Raw genomic sequence first — 16976 nt, forward strand, 5'->3', positions numbered from 1 at the left:
GTTTCTTTTGCATGGATTCCTTTCCTTGTTTCATGAATGTATTGTTTTACTCATATCTCTGTTGGTACTAATTGCAGTATTTAAAGTGTTATCTTCTGTTTCATTAATGAGTTCTATGTCTTCTAGGGACAGTTTTTCTTATTGTGTACTTGTTCTTTCTCTTCCACTTTGCAGGTCTGACTCAAATGTCTGATTAGCTTTGGGTATCTGCTTATATTTGGCAATGTGGAAATTCAAAGACTGCGAGTACTGGGTACAGAGGTGGGAGTTTTCCTCTGGACACACTTTGCTTTAGACTTAGGCAGACAGGCGGGCAGAGGCCGTGCTCTGCAGAGAACCGGGAAGAGGGGAGTTTTACTTGGGTCACCATCAGTCTAGCCTCTTTAGTTCTCCCCAGAGAATTCTTCTGATGTTTTTAGAAAAGCTGTTTTTTCTTTGCTTGGGGTTTAAATGCCTGGCTATAAGGCATCATGCATAGAGAAATAGGGGAGAATTATGGGGGAGGAGTGATTGTCATGTGTAAGTCTCTAACCAGTCCCTGTGTTCACCCTCACTTCGTGCCCACCATGGGATCTGAAAGCTCTTCAGGGCTGTCTATAGGTCCACTGTCACCCCAGTGCCTGAAACGCAATCCCATAATCTGGGCTCCAGAGGGTCTGCTTCATCACTCAGCGCGATACACACTTTTTGTTTTACAGAAGTTTGTTAAACTCCCTTGTTTGTTGATGACACGCCTTCCTAGCCTCTTTATTGTTGAAGTTTTCAAGATATTATTTATTAGCATCTTAATGCAGAGTTTATAATTTTATGTACTCAGTCTACCATCTGAGACTGAAAACCTTCCATTTCCTTTAGTAATCAAGAAACAATTCCGTTGTTAATACTACTCAGCCATAAAAAAGAACAAAATAAAGCCACTTGCAGCAACATGGATGCAACTAGAGATTATCACACTAAGAGAAGTAAGTCAGAAAGAGAAGGACAAATATCATATGATATCGCTTGTATGTGGAATCTAAAATATGACACAAATGAACCTATCTATGAAACAGAAACGGAATCACAGACATAGAGAACAGACTGGTGGTTGCCAAGGGGGAGGGGGCTGGGGGAGGGATGGAGGGGGAGGTTGGGCTTAGCAGATGTAATCTATAATAGAGAGAATGGATAAACAACAAGGTCCGACTGTATAGCACAGAGAGCTATATTCAATGCTCTATGATAAACCATAATGGAAAAGAATATTAAAAAAAAGAATGTAGACATGTGTGTAACTGAATCACTTTGCTGTACAGCAGTAATTACACAACATTGTAAATCAACTATACTTCTATAAAAAAAAAAAAGAAAAAGAATTCCATTGTTGCTTCTCAGGAAGAAGTGGGAAGGATATTCTGAATTGCAGGCAATTTCAATGGCTAGAATGACTGCATGGAGGAAATTCATGGAAGATGAGAATGTTTCTCTTCTCCTGGTCCACAAGCAGCCCTGTAGGAGAGCAGGGCAGGCAGAACTACTGCCTTTCCACATGCCACTTTAGACATACTGGGTTTCTTTTCTCCCATACCTTTGTGGGACTGAATTTGGTACTAATATGTGCCTTAACGAATGCTTTTTATGTACCGTGTGTAAGACGCACATCATTTTATTTAATCTTAGCCACCTTACAAATTATATATTATTTCTTTATTTTATAGTTGACTAAAGGGATACTCAGTGAGATTACCTATTATATCCAGGTTGACACAGCTAATAAGAGGTAGACCTAGAATTTCAGCCACTACTGGTTCCCATACCTGCCCACTCTCCACTGTAGCAGGGAAAGCATATTGATGTGTAACAACTCATCTCCCCTTTCCCTCCACTTCCCCTCCCTACTCCTAAAGTCTGAGGCAGTGTAGTATAGTGCAAAGTCCTGACTCAGGAGCCAAAAAAGTTGGATTTGGGTTCTTGCCTCTGCCACCTTTGAAGAGATGTTACCTTAGGTCAATCCCTAGACTTTCCTGACCCTTACTTTCCTCATCTGTATAGAAAAATATAATAAAATCTGCTCTGTCACCACCACCGGATGCAGAAGGATCACACAAGAACCTGTATATTAAAAGGCTCTGCAGTAATCATAGCAACAGCTCACACCTGTATAGTCCTTTATAATTTGCAAAATGCAACAATATTGTGAAATAATCCCTACCTGTTTCACAGAGGAAAACTGTGGCTGAGAGCATTTGGGTATCATACAGCTCATACTCTGCAGAATCAGAACTGAAACCCAGGTTTTATTACTCCAGATTCTATTATTTTCCCACACTCTAATGCTGCCACCTTATTTGCAAGAAGATTCTTTAATTATTGGGCAATTAACAACAGAATTTCCTCACAGAGCTCAGTCATTTCAAATTCTATTCTTTCTATTCTTAATTTTATTTATATACTACTTTTCAGGAGCTCGCCTATTGCATTAAGTAGATAATAATAAGTAAATCATGTCAATTATTTATTATCCATTTATTACTTTAATATAGTAAATCATACCACAAAGGCCAAAAAATATGAAGCAATTCTTTTTTTTTAATAAATTTATTTATTTATTTTTGGCTGCGTTGGGTCTTCATTGCTCTGAGCGGGTTTTCTCTAGTTGCGGTGAGAGGGGGCTATGTTGTGGTGTGCAGGCTTCTCATTGTGGTGGCTTCTCTTGTGCACAGGCTCTAGGTGCACAGGCATCAGTAGTTGTGGCACACGGGCTCAGTAGTTGTGGCTCGCAGGCTCTAGAGTGCAGGCTTAGTAGTTGTGGTGCGCGGGCTTAGTTGCTCCGCGGCATGTGGGATCTTCCCGGACCAGGGTCTGAACCCGTGTCCCCTGCATTGGCAGGAAGATTCTTTACCACTGTGCCAGCAGGGAAACCCTGAAGCAATTCTTGAAAGGTGTTTAAGTTAAAACCAATAAGGAAATTGGGCCTGACATATCATAATCCCTGGTGCCACTGAATATCATTTCTAGTAGTTGGATGATATTTTCAATAAAATGAAGAGCTTGCCTGCATCCTAAGTATTTACTTTTTAAAAAAACATTCCAGCAGGTAACACAATGTTTACATGGCTCTTTGGCCTTAGAATACATCACTGCAGAAGGGGCATAAATCCTCCAACCAGCTCTCTGTGCAGTCCTGTTGCAGAAGACCACACAGACATTCTACCCAGAGGGCCCACTGGTCTAGATCGTGTCCAGGCCTCAATGCAGTCTCCTTGTGGATTAATGAGGAAAACAGCCAGCAAGCCTAGGACACAGGGTACAAAAGGAAAGACAGCAGATTGGGGCTGAGAGAAAGCAGGGAGAGAGGCAGAGGGAGAAAGCAAAGTCAGAAAACTAGACGCAAAGAAGAAAAAAGACTTTGTGTATCCTCGGCATTGGCATTGCCCTGAGATGGTTAGGTGCACAGAAAGAGAAAAGGGTGCTAATTAATACTCAGGTGGCAGAAGCCAAAATGGACAGTTTTTAAGAGTAGAGGCAATTAACTGTCTGCACACACAAAAAAGAAGCTAACCAGCCCTTCCTGACCGCCTACAGGTTGCACTGGTGAGTGGCATGGACTCTGTAGGTCTCATCACTGAAGAGAACCTGCTGGTGGCCAGGCCTGACTTTCCCACATGCCCTGGGGCCTGGGCTGCTTCGCCCACTGGCTGAGGTCACAGTGACATCAGTGATGAGCTGGCCCACTCAGCTCATTTCCCAAGAGGAACTAGGTTCAGTGTCAAGGTTTACGATTCCACTGCACCTCTATATAAAACAAATCCCACATTCATCTACCTTAAAAATCAGAATTTAGTTTGGAAAAATAGTAGATTAAGGAGGTACAACCTCATTGTAAAAAATGGTAAAAAATGTAAAACATATTTTGAAAAAAATTCACAATCCCATAAATTCAGAGTAGTTACATTCTTTAAAGAGTAATTTATGTATAACTAGGTTCTAAATTTTCATAATAGACTTATAAAAAGTAACTGTCTGAAACTGCCCCAAGGCTGCCAAGACCTCACCTTCCAGACAGGATTGGAGGATAATGACTGTTCTTAAATCTCTATGTACTTTTTTTTTAAGTAATGCTTTTAATTTAGACTACAGAATTCTAAACAATATTCTGTACAATTAAAAAAATCATAGGGCTTCCCTGGTGGCGCAGTGGTTGAGAGTCCGCCTGCTGGTGGAGGGGACGCGGGTTCGTGCCCCGGTCCGGGAAGATCCCACATGCCGCGGAGCGGCTGGGTCCGTGAGCCATGGCCGCTGAGCCTGCGCGTCCGGAGCCTGTGCTCTGCAACGGGAGAGGCCACAACAGTGAGAGGCCTGCGTTCCGCAAAAAAAAAAAAAAAAAAAAAATCATAAACAAGCTGTTGCATGGGAAAAGAGAAACCTACGAATGTTAAATATGACACGCTCGATTCCAGATTCACTCCTGATTTTTAGTAAACGTACTCTGCGTTCTTATGTAGTACTATTTCGCATTCTGCTTTACTCACTGTATCCATGCCCCTAACTCATTTTCGAAGCTGCCATTCCCCCACCCCACTCCGTTTTTAACTTCACACTCCATCAGGTTTGTCTGGCCATGTCCCTGGACTGCTTAGAATCTTCTCTTGGTTCTCCATTGTCTTTAAAATCAAAGCCAAACTCACAGAACACCTTCTGAGCTGGCTCTCTGCTTTGTCCCCCTCCCCCTGCACTGGATGCAGAGTATTAATGCAGACTTGACAAGCACTGCTGAGTTCTCTCCAGGATGGATACCCTGATTAGTACTCCCATGCCAGAGCTGACAGCCCACAGCCCCTGCCCACACCTGGCACTATCCAGCTTGCTGATTTTGCTGGTCTAATTGGTATAAGTGTTTAGGGATGAGTGATGCTTAATGCTTATGGTTTCCTCCTCTGGTCATTGCTTGCTTACAAACGTTACCATCTTCACTTGGAGCACCCATCATTTTCTCCCTGAGTTGCCTTAGATCCTTTCAGTTTTAGATATTTCAAAAATCTTCTCAAGGGATTAATCTCCAAAATATATAAACAGCTCATGCAGCTCAATATCAAAAACACAAACAACCCAATCAAAAAATGGGCAGAAGAACTAAATAGATGTTTATCCAAAGAAGACATACAGATGGCCAACAAACACATGAAAAAATGCTCAACATCACTATTTATTAGAGAAATGCAAATCAAAACCACAATGAGGTATCACCTCACACCGGTCAGGATGGCCATCATCAAAAAGTCTACAAATAAATGCTGGAGAGGATGTGGAGAAAAGGGAACCCACACTGTTGGTGGGAATGTAAATCAATACAGCCACTATGGAGAACAGTATGGAGGTTCCTTAGAAGACTAAAAATAGAACTACCATGTGACCCAAAAATCCCACTCCTGGGCATATACCCAGAGAAAACCATAATTCAAAAAGATACAAGCACCCCAATGTTCATTGCAGCACTATTTACAATAACCAGGACATGGAAGCAACCTAAATGTCCATTGACAGATGAATGGATAAAGAAGATGTGGTACATATATACAATGGAATATTACTCAGCCATATAAAAGAATGAAGTTGTGCCATTTGCAGACACATAGATGACCTAGAGACTGTTATACAGAGTGAAGTGTAAGTCAGAAAGAGAAAAACAAATATATTAATGCACATATGTGGAATCTAGGAAAATGGTATAGATGAACTTATTTGCAAAGTAGAAATAGAGAACAAACGTATGGATACCAAGTGGGGGAAGGGGGGGTGGGATGGACTGGGAGATTGGGATTGACATATATACACTACTATGTATAAAATAGATAACTAATGAGAATAGACTGTATAGCACAGGGAACGCTACTCAATGCTCTGTGGTGACTTAAATGAGAAGGAAATCCAAGGAAGAGGGGATATACGTATACGTGTGGCTGATTCACTTTGCTGTACAGCAGAAACTAACATTGTAAAGCAAGTATACTCCAATTTTTTTAAAAAAAATCTCCTCTTGGACCCGAAAAGACTTAATCCATAGTGTCCTTCACTGAAGAGATATTCCCAATTTTGATGAAAGTAAATTAACATATCTTTTGCTGGAGTCTGTTGTGCGTTTTAATACTCATTCTTCAAGATTATTCTACTATAATCTGCTCCATGAAATTAGTCATCACCTCCTCTAGGAGCTTGAAAGACGTTATTTATACTTCCTTTATTTTATCTGCTTTAAGGAATTTCTTGTGATGTTCTGTTTTGCTTTCTGAAGTCTGACCTCCTCAAGGGTAAGGACTGAGTGTTGTTCATCTCTGAATCCCCAGTGCATTCTGACTCATGGTAGTTCCATGTTGGTGGAATGAATAAATGACTCATGGTAGTGGCCGTGTCGTTATCTATGTGGAATTCCAATAAGTCATTTCCTCTCGCCCCTACAATGCATTAGCAGAGAACCTTCCGCTCCCATGGTCTCTTTTGTCCACAGTTACTTGGAACTGGAACTCAGACAGAGCGAGTAAAAGACAGCATCAGATGCTGGCCCCGAGAGATCTCGAAGAGGGGCAGCCCTTCGGGGCATGTGTGCTGCTCTTCAAGGAGGGGAGGTTGTCTGCAGGGAGAAGAGAGCGAAAGTCCAAGGGGCCAAGGGAGGGAGATCAGGTTTTCCTTATTTTTTGCCAGGTTTTCTGCTTCTGATCCCTCATGAAGCTTTGGTCATAAGGTACCTCTCTATCCCTTTACTTCGAGAAAGCTCCAGTAAGTATCTCAAAGATACCTAGTCACATGTTTTCTACTTAGTAACAGAATAATTGCAACTTTCACATTTTTATTAGAGGTAATAGTAACTTACTCAATATTATGGCTAAGACATCTTTTTTATTTCAATATCTTTATTGGAGTATAATTGCTTTACAATGGTTAGTTTCTGCTGTATAACAAAGTGAATCAGCTATACGTATACATATATCCCCATATCTCCTCCCTCTTGCATCTCTCTCCCATCGTCCCTATCCACCCGAAGTGAGAGAGTGGTAAGGCATCTTTTTATTCTTTTAATAGCCATACAAAAGTGAACTCACATTCAACTTGTCTTCCACTGATCTCTTTTTAACTGGTTACACTTTTTGGTCTTTAGTTGGGCACACCATGCTTATTGCATCCAAAATTTTTCACATGAAAGTGGAAAACTCAGATAGCAATTTGGTGTGTTGGTGGAAGGACCCAGTAAAAAGGTAGGAATCAATATCACTCATTTATTTGTGTGTTAATTCTATTTTATATGTTTTTAAAACATAATTAAACCTGAATCAGTCTTCTATGAGTTCACGTTTGTAGTAGTTCATACAGTAACTAGGTTGAGTGATTTTTTTTTTTTTGGCCACGACTTGTGGCTTGTGGGGTCTTAGTTCCCCAACCAGGGGTTGAACCCGCACCCTCAGAAGTGAAAGCGCAGAGTCTTAACCATTGGACCGCCAGGGATTTCCCAGGCTGAGTGAATTAAAAAAATTTTTTTAAATTGAAATATAGTTGATTTACAATGTTTCTTGGTTTTTGTTTTTTCATAAATGTATTTATTTTAGTTTATTCATTTTTGGCTGCATTGGGTCTTCGTTGCTGCGCGGGCTTTCTGTAGTCGCGGCGAGTGGGGGCTACTCTTTGTTGCGGTGCGCGGTATCTCATTGTAGTGGCTGTTACTCCTTGTTGCGGAGCACAGGCTTTAGGCACACGGGCTTCAGTAGCTGTGGCTCACGGGCTCTAGAGCACAGGCTCAGTAGCTGTGGCACATGGGCTTAGTTGCTCCGCGGCATGTGGGATCTTCCCGGACCAGGGATTGAACCCGTGTCCCCCTGCACTGGCAGACAGATTCTTAATCATTGCATCACTAGGGAAGCCCCATTTACAATGTTTTGTTAGTTTCAGGTGTACAGCAAAGTGATATATATGTATATGTGTATATTCTCTTCCATTATAGGTTATTACAAGGTATTGAATTTAGTTCCCTGTGCTATACAGTCAGTCCTTGTTGTCTATCTATTTTATATATAGTAGTGTGTATATGTTAATCCCCAACTCCTAATTTAGCTCTCCCCCCCGCCCCCTTTGGTGACATAAGATTGTTTTCTATGTCTTTGAGTCTGTTTCTGTTTTGTAAATACATTCATTTGGATCATCTTTTTAGATTCCACAAATAAGTGATATCATATGATACTTGTCTTTCTCTGTCACTTGTCTTTATACTTCTCTTAGTATGATCATCTCTAGGTCCACTGATGTTGCTAAAAATGGCATTTTTTCATTCTTTTTTATGGCTGAGTAATATTCCATTGGGGGGAATGAAAAAATATATATATACACATATACATATATATATCTTCTTTATTCCTCTGTTGATGGACACTTAGGTTGCTTACATGTCTTGGCTATTGTACTGAGTGAATTTTTTATTTAAAAAAAATGTTATTGTGTAATACAACACAGACACCAAAACCCACACTAAACAAATGTATAGCTTAATTAGTAATGATAAGGCAGATACACTCTTGTTATTACCACTCAGGTCAAGAAATAGAAACTCGCTCTCCCCACCCCATGTGCCCATCACAGTCACAACTCCCTTCAGGTTAAGTTTTAATTATACAAATGACAAAAGGATTAGGTAAGCAATTATGCAAATAGTTTTGCAAAGAGAATGTTTACATATATCATATTAATTTTCAGCACTTAATTTAAAAATCTTACTTGCAGTAAAAAAATTTATCATAATATTGGAATAATCACTACTCTATATAGTTTATTGTGTGGTCTCTCTCCCTCTCTAGATAGGTAGGCAGATAGATAGATGGATAGATATGTATATAGCTTTAATATATTATCTTAGACCGAAGGACAGACATATATTTTGTTTTAATATCTTATCCTCACTACACCCCTTCCAGGGGTTTATTTAACAAACAATGAAGCTAAAGATCAAAGATAAAGAAATTTGCTCAAGGAATAAAGGTAGAATTGAAATCAAGCAGATCTAACCCCCTTTCCATGATATCCTGCTATGATAATTCTAAGTGGTTCTTATTTGTTCATTAAACAGGTTTGCCATAATCTATGCATGTTCTGTTACTGTATGTTACTGAAAGTAAGAAACTCCATTATTTTAAAAATTATATCATACAAATATTTCACTCCTGAGAATGGTCTTTTTTCTTGATTCATCCTAGCAACGCTTTACTTTATTTTTAGCATAAAATAAATAGGCTGGCTCAAAGCGAGCATACAACAATTCTTACGGAACACATATTGTCGGACTCGATGCTGAGCAGTTAACATTGGGAATTTCATTTAACCCTGAAAATAGTTCTTTGAGGTGGGAGTTATTATCCCCATGTTATAGGTAAGGACACAGAGCGAAACCAGTAGAAAAAGAGCTGGGATGGAAATCAGGTCTTACTCGGGCCACAGCTCTCGCTGCTAGCCCCTCGGATGCACATCCGCCACACACACCTACTGACTTTGTGTTCACTGGGTCACTGGTGGTACCTGCACTGTAGGAGTCTTCTTCTTTTTTTAACTTGCATATTCTTGAGTAACTGAACTGAAACTGTAGCAGAAAGAGATACTAGAAAGAAGCAAATGAACCAACCCCACATCCTATATGTGCCCCTAAGTCTATGTCTCTTGGTTGTTTTCCTGATTTACAGCATGTCAGGACAAGTGCGTTGGAGGAAAAGCAAGACTTCATCCAGTCGTCAGTAGAAAACCTTGGTGGCTGCAGTTTCTGTGACTTACAAAAAGGATACACAGGAGAAGAGGTAGGGAAAGCTTTGTGTCATACTTATTAATTACTGTGGATATTGTAAAAAATATCAAAGAGTGTTATGACAGAGTGGCAATGAAAGAATAACTTTTTCAATATGAACTAGAGTTATTTTGAATTTAGTTTGTGCAGCAGCTTATGTAAACCTGCCTGTCACTGTGAAAGCCCTTGTCTTCTTTTGTTTTCAAAGTCATAACTTAAATGACAAACAAATATGTTAAGTGGCTTTTGTGAACTGGCTACAAGCTTTGCATGCCCGGACTTGTCTGGTACAAAGTGTACAAAACAGACGTGTGATTTATAAACTATGGGGTAATCAAATGAATACAAAGAAAAGGAAAGAATCCTCTATATTTGAGTATTTGGGAATGATACTCTAAAAATACTGTAAGGAAAACTTGCTGCAATTTGCTTGACTTTTCTTTGATCTCCAACGGAGTTGAATAAGGTTGATAAATTAGGTGTGCTAATTTATTCCCCAGCAGTAACATCTGCATTATTTTCTACTGGAAACAATGCTTGAACCTCCAAACCATTCTGTTTCTATGAGAATCATAAGAAGCACAGAGTGACAAGGATCTCAAGAGACAACATAATTCTGGGGGGTTTTTTTGGTTTTTTTTTTTTTGCGGTACGCGGGCCTCTCACTGTTCTGGCCTCTCCCGTTGCGGAGCACAGGCCCCCGACACGCAGGCTCAGCGGCCATGGCTCACGGGCCTAGACGCTCCGCGGCATGTGGGATCTTCCTGGACCGGGGCACGAACCCATGTCCCCTGCATCAGCAGGCGGACTCTCAACCACTGCGCCACCAGGGAAGCCCTGGTTTTTAACACTGGGCCTCTCCCCTGATTTCTCTGTGCCCATATTTCCATCTGGAAAAAATGAAGATATTTTCATTACTTGAAGGATGAAACAGAGACCAAAGGGTTTTAGATGTCATGAGATACCTAGCTGCGTGTTCACACGTGGCAGTTTTGTTTGATGCTTGATTCCTGGACTTTATACATTTTCATGAGCTGGCTGCTTTTCCTGGGACTGCAGAGAAAGCTGATGAATACACGCTGTAGTGGCCACAGGAGGCTTTAGGGACTCCATCCTTGTCTGATTCTGCTCTTTCAAGCTCTTAAATATAGACATTGATTACACAGTAAAAAAATATTTAACATCGCCAAGGATCATTCCATTGCCTTCCCAGGGGATCAGGTAGTATATCATTTAGGATGTGAACATCCCTGGGCTAAAGGCAGTCTTATGTCCATTTAACAGGTGAACAAATTGAGGCCTGGTGAAGTTAGTGAGCTACGCTCAAATTCAAATACATACCACACAGACAGAAATAGGCTGGAACTCAGGTTTCAAATCCTGTGTTCTATTAACTAAACCATTACCTAGTTCATTTTGTATCTCTGTTGGTGCTTTCAAAATTGTCCTGAAACATACAGAAATGAAGAATTGTCTTTGATTGTATTAAATGTGGCTTGATACAAACTAAATCAAAATCAAATTATATTTTAAATTCTTAGGAGAAAGGGCTTCCCTGGTGGCGCAGTGGTTAAGAGTCTGCCTGCCGATGCAGGGGACACGGGTTCGTGCCCCGATCCGGGAAGATCCCACATGCCACAGAGTGGCTAGGACCGTGAGCCATGGCCACTGAGCCTGCGCGTCGGGAGCCTGTGCTCCGCAATGGGAGAGGCCACAACAGTGACAGGCCCGCGTACCGCAAAAAAAAAAAAAAAAAATTCTTAGGAGAAAGATGAACTAGATCCTTCTGATTGGCCAAAAATCACAAGTTATAATAGAGTTCAAAAGGAAATGGGTTGTTTGGACCATGAAGTGGCTTCCCTCTATTCAGAACTGTTTCAAGCTAAATGTACCCTCAAATAGCTTGAAAAAGCAAACGTCAAGCATCAGTCAAAGCTGTCAGCTAGCAGAACAGTAAGTGTATGGTTAATACATTCAGCTCGAAGTTCTCCACAACAGTAAGTAAGGACTAGTGTTGTTAAAAACCGTGTAACTCTTTTGAAGCATACTTGATTTGCTGGAGTCTTTTTTCCTTTTAATAAACAAACAAAGCATATATTCCACATATAAGTGACATCATATATTTGTCTTAGCCTGACTTACTTCACTTAGTATGATAATCTCTAGATCCATTAGATTTTACTTAAGAATTATAAATTGTGGGAGATGGTGACTTAAGTAAATTCAAAATGTGATGCTGTGGTAATCTACTAAACCTGAATGTAACAACAGAGAAATTAATTTGTAAAAACCTGCACCTGACTACTCTTTCAAAAGATGGAACTGGTCCACTAAAGATTGTCTGAAAGCAACTGGTGCATCTGTAGATTACCTGCAATCCCTTCACAGCCCCAGGCCAGCTTTGTTCCCTTTGGAATTCAAAGAGCTTTGCATTTGCTGGCCTTTACCATTGGGGTGAAAGAGTTTAAGAAATCACAAACCAATTAAAATACTGGTGTAGCAAAACGAATTTGGAAAGGCAAATGTGTAACCACACACACAAAAAAGTTTAATGTTTTGGGATTGTTTGCTTCTTTTGACTTTCCATGCGACCATTTTCATTGGTATGATGAAATGAGATTTAACTACCAATGTTTTCTGAAGAATAATTATATATATATTTAAAATTGTAACACCTTAAAAATATATAGTATACTTACTGTGCTCTGGGATATTTTAAGGAAAATAAATCCATCCTTTTTTTTTTTTTTTTTTTGCTTTTGGGAGGGTATTAACATGATACAGCTCACATGGTGGAGAAGTGAGGTCTCCTGCCATCAGCATGTGAGGGAGCCACCTTGGAAGCAGCCCTTCCAGCCTTCGGCTGAAGGTGACCCCACCTGAAGGCTGACATACTCACTGCTACCTCGAGAGACCCTGAGCCACCCAGAGACCCTGTTCTCAAATTCTTCAACCGTGAGAAAATAAATGTTTGTTATTGTAAGGCACTAAAAAAATAAAATAAAATAAACTACTATATGTTGTTGGAGTTTAGTCACTGTCACAAAGTATACAGGACTTCTAGCAAGGGCTGCAAGGATGGTAGAAACACTATTACTCTCTTGCACTGGGAAAAACTAGAAAACTATTAAGACAGCTTTATTCCGTAGGCATGGCTGCCTTCTTGGATGATTTAATTAAGTGATTATTTGTTAAACACCTAGAATTTTTTAAGTATCCACTGTAGTGGATAAAGAAAAAACTTGACAGCAAGCTATATGTTTGTCAGAAACTGCCTTTTTATATACCTGCCTTCGTACCTCTCTCTGTTTGCCCCTGGAGACATTTCTTCCCATTTAATCTTTACATTTCTCAGTATTGCAGAAGTTCAGGACTGGAAGAGTCAATCCCGTTGTTCTCTTTTCCTCATTTGTAAAATGGTAACCAAAAGCTCACATCTCTTCCTACCTCACTGGGATGAGACAGAGCTGACTGTTTTAACAGATACAAAACTGTAGAATCACTCTCTTTATTTAGGGATTCCAATGCATTTAATCATTTTGGTGGGGAAGAGGTGACATTCTCATTGCTAGAGTTTGAACTAAGATGATGGAGAAGGGCAGAATTGGATGTGGTAGCCAAATGAATAGGTGGAGTTTAGTTAATTGCTTACATAATTGCTTACGTAAAGGCTCTCTTATGCCTAAAAATTAAACTTCTCTGTAATGTCTGAAAACTTCATTCCTTTCCAGCTGAAGGCTCTCTCTGTTAAAATGCAGAACAAACACCCTGTTTTAACAGTCATTTATACTTTCGTGGAAGTGTGTTTTAGATTTTTTCTTGGAATAGATTTTGATAGACAGAAGGATATTGGAAACTGTGTGAACAAGTAAAGAAGAAAGAAGTATAATGTTGTCCAAGACACCTTCAGACACACTGCCTGTTTTTCAGTTTTGCCAATGATTGGTGTGATACAAAAAATAGATTCTGGTTGACTAAGAAATTGACTGACAAATACTTTTTCTATAACTTAAAAAAGGAATTTCAAGCTTATAGAAGGTTAAAATAGTACAAAAAGTCCTATATACTCTTTATTCCCACTTGATAAGAATTGCTCATCATTGTCTTTCCCCAACTTGCTCATCATTGTCTTTCCCCAACTGGTCATTCATTATGCCTAGACTTTGCTCATCATTGTCTTTCCCCAACTGGTCATTCATTATGCCTAGACTTTGCTTAGATTTGAGTTTCCAGCTGCTATCACTTCTCTTTTTTTTTTCCCCCAAAGAACTTCCTTTAGTATTTCTTTTACAGAAGACCTGCTGATGATAGAGCCTTTCAATTATCATTTACCTGAAAGTATTTCATTTATCTAAACATATTTGTAACAGCTACTTTGAAGTCCTTGTCTGATAATTCAACATCTGGGTCATCTTGGAGTCGGTTTACATTGACTGTTCTTTCTCTTGATGGACCACGTTGTCCCATTTCTTCTCTTGACTGTGGATCACATTTTCCTGCTCTTCTCATTCCTGTAATTTTTGATTGTATGTTGGGCATTGTGGATGATACAGTGTTAGAGACTCTAGATTCTTTTATCTTCCTCTGAAAAGTGTTGAGTTTTGTTCTAGCAGGTAATTAATTTGGCAGGATTCAAATTGTGTCTCTAATGGTAGGCAACAGCTGAATACCCTGCTTAGTTCTTTCAGCCTTTCAGCTGTTTGTTTTCTGCCAGTCTCCTTAGGGTCTCTCACGTAGATTCGTAATTCAGGGATCAGCCAAGGACTTGGCAGAATTTACATATATATTTTGGGGTGCCCCCTTCTGGGGTTCACTTCTTTCTGTGATGTCCCCCTTCACTTTTCAGTCTAGAAGCTCTGAATACTGCCCTGTTCCTCAAACCAATTTCACTGTAGCTTTCTCCTTGAGTTCTAGCTATTCTCAACTGGTGGACTAAGAAATACCTTCAGGCAAGAAACCCATATAAACACAAATCTCAGCCAGTGCCGTTCCTTCTTTCAAGCGTCATCTTCTTCCTGGTTTGTCTGCTTATGGTTTCCTTCAGAGAGTTGTTTTTATGTTTTGTCCTGAACTCATTATCTGTAAGAGAGTCTGACACAATTATTCCTCCATTACCAGAGACAGAACCTACAAACACTTTTTTAAAATATAAAAAATAAACATCAATTCTGTAAATTGTTGCCAATAAATTAATTATTTCAGCAACTACCTACCAAGTATTACTTTGGGCTAGTTACTGTTCTAGTACTGGGCGCTAGAAAGCATTTCAGATATAGGATTTATATTAGCTTGTAGTCAACTTAAATGGGCCTTTTTTTAAAACCTCAAGATAAAGTGTTATTCAGAGACACTTGCAATCCCTTCCCCCAAAATGAATATAAAAAACATACATTAACTTGTTATGTCATAAATACTTTACATTTATGTGGTGCATTTTTTTTTCAGATTTCTGAGGCCAAAGGCATTTGCAGTTGAGTTTAATAACATCAATATTGGTTGCAGTTAAAAAGCCCCAACTTTCTTCAGCTAGCTTGCAATTTGTCAAAATATTTTTTTCATACAAATCCCTGGGATGGAGCCACTCTCTTGCAACAGTGACACCTCTGTCATTTCTTGATTTGGAAAAGAAGAAACTTTGGAACTAGAAACATCAAAAGTAAAAGACGTGAAAAGCACAGTGGTCCTTCAGTATCAAATTTGGTGCTGAACGGCTACCAATAACCCCAGACAGTGATTGGCTTCCCCTTTGACTTATCACCTTGCTACCTCGGGTGTGGAATGCTGCATAAATGGCTTTAGCTTTTCACTATATCTAAATAAAATAAAGGTCAGCATAGACTCCAGTGCTAAAGGTCACTCATTTATTTTGGGGCGAGAGATCCAGGATAGAAGAAAGACGACCTGCTGCTGGAAGTTTCCATGTTCTTCCACCTCCTTAGTTCTTGGCTTATTCATCATCCCCACTCTTAAATCCTCAGTCAAGACCTGTCTCGCCCAAAGAGACTGACAGGAGGCTGAAGAGGGACAAAAAGACGGGTGGGAAATGTTTCTTGCTTTGTAGTTTTGTGTGAGTCTGGCTCTGGATTTATTAGGGTGTCAAGTGGGAAACAGTTTAAGACTAAGCTCCAGTTCCTCTTCTATGAGCCTCACTATTTTGCATACAGGTTGGATATAAGCCAGGTGTCCTTTTTAATTCCAGTTCTCCAGCACCTATTCCTATTCTGTCATTAGAATCAAATAGCCTATAGAGGATGACATATGGCTAGCCCAGTTTGTCCTCCGTAACTGTGTGTTGAACGAATCAGCTGGCTCCCTGTAATATGCTTTGGTCCCTTCTCTCTCTCTTTTATTAAAAAATAAAATTTATTTATTTATTTATTTATTGGCCGTGTTGGGTCTTTGTTGCTGTGCGCAGGCTTTCTCGAGTTGTGGCGAGCGGGGGCTACTCTTCGTGGTGATACGCGGGCTTCTCATTGCGGTGGCTTCTCTTGTTGCAGAGCACAGGCTCTAGGCGCGTGGGCTTCAGTAGTTGTGGCACACGGGCTCAGGAGTTGTGGCTCATGGGCTCTAGAGCGCAGACTCGGTAGTTGTGGCGCATGGGCTTAGTTGCTCCGCAGCATGTGGGATCTTTCCGGACCAGGGCTCGAACCCGTGTCCCCTGCATTGGCAGGCGGATTCTTAATCACTGTGCCATCAGGGAATCCCCCTTCTCCCTTTAATTATATTTTCTAAGATACATTTATTCTTTATAAAAATTTTTATTTTATATTGGAGTATAGTTGATTTACTATGTTGTATTAGTTTCAGGTGTACAGCAAAGCGGTTCAGTTTTACATATACATATACCCATTCTTTTTCAGATTCTTTTCCCACATAAGTTATTACAGAATATGGAGTAGAGTTCCCTGTGCGATACAGTAGGTCCTTGTTGGTTATCTATTTCATATATAGTAGTGTGTATATGTTAAACCCAAACTCCTAACTTATCCTTCCCCCACCCCTTTCCCCTTTGGTAACCGTGTTTGTTTTGTAAATAAGTTCACTTGTATCATTTTTTTAGATTCCACATATAAGTGATATATGAAATTTGTTGATTATTTTATATATAGTACTAAGATACATTTATTCTTAATATCTGAAATTATTTTTATTACCATTTTCTCTCTTATTTTTACTCAATACTTAA

The sequence above is a fragment of the Delphinus delphis genome, chromosome 21 (assembly GCF_949987515.2).
Source record: "Delphinus delphis chromosome 21, mDelDel1.2, whole genome shotgun sequence".
Classification (NCBI taxonomy): Eukaryota; Metazoa; Chordata; class Mammalia; order Artiodactyla; family Delphinidae; genus Delphinus; species Delphinus delphis.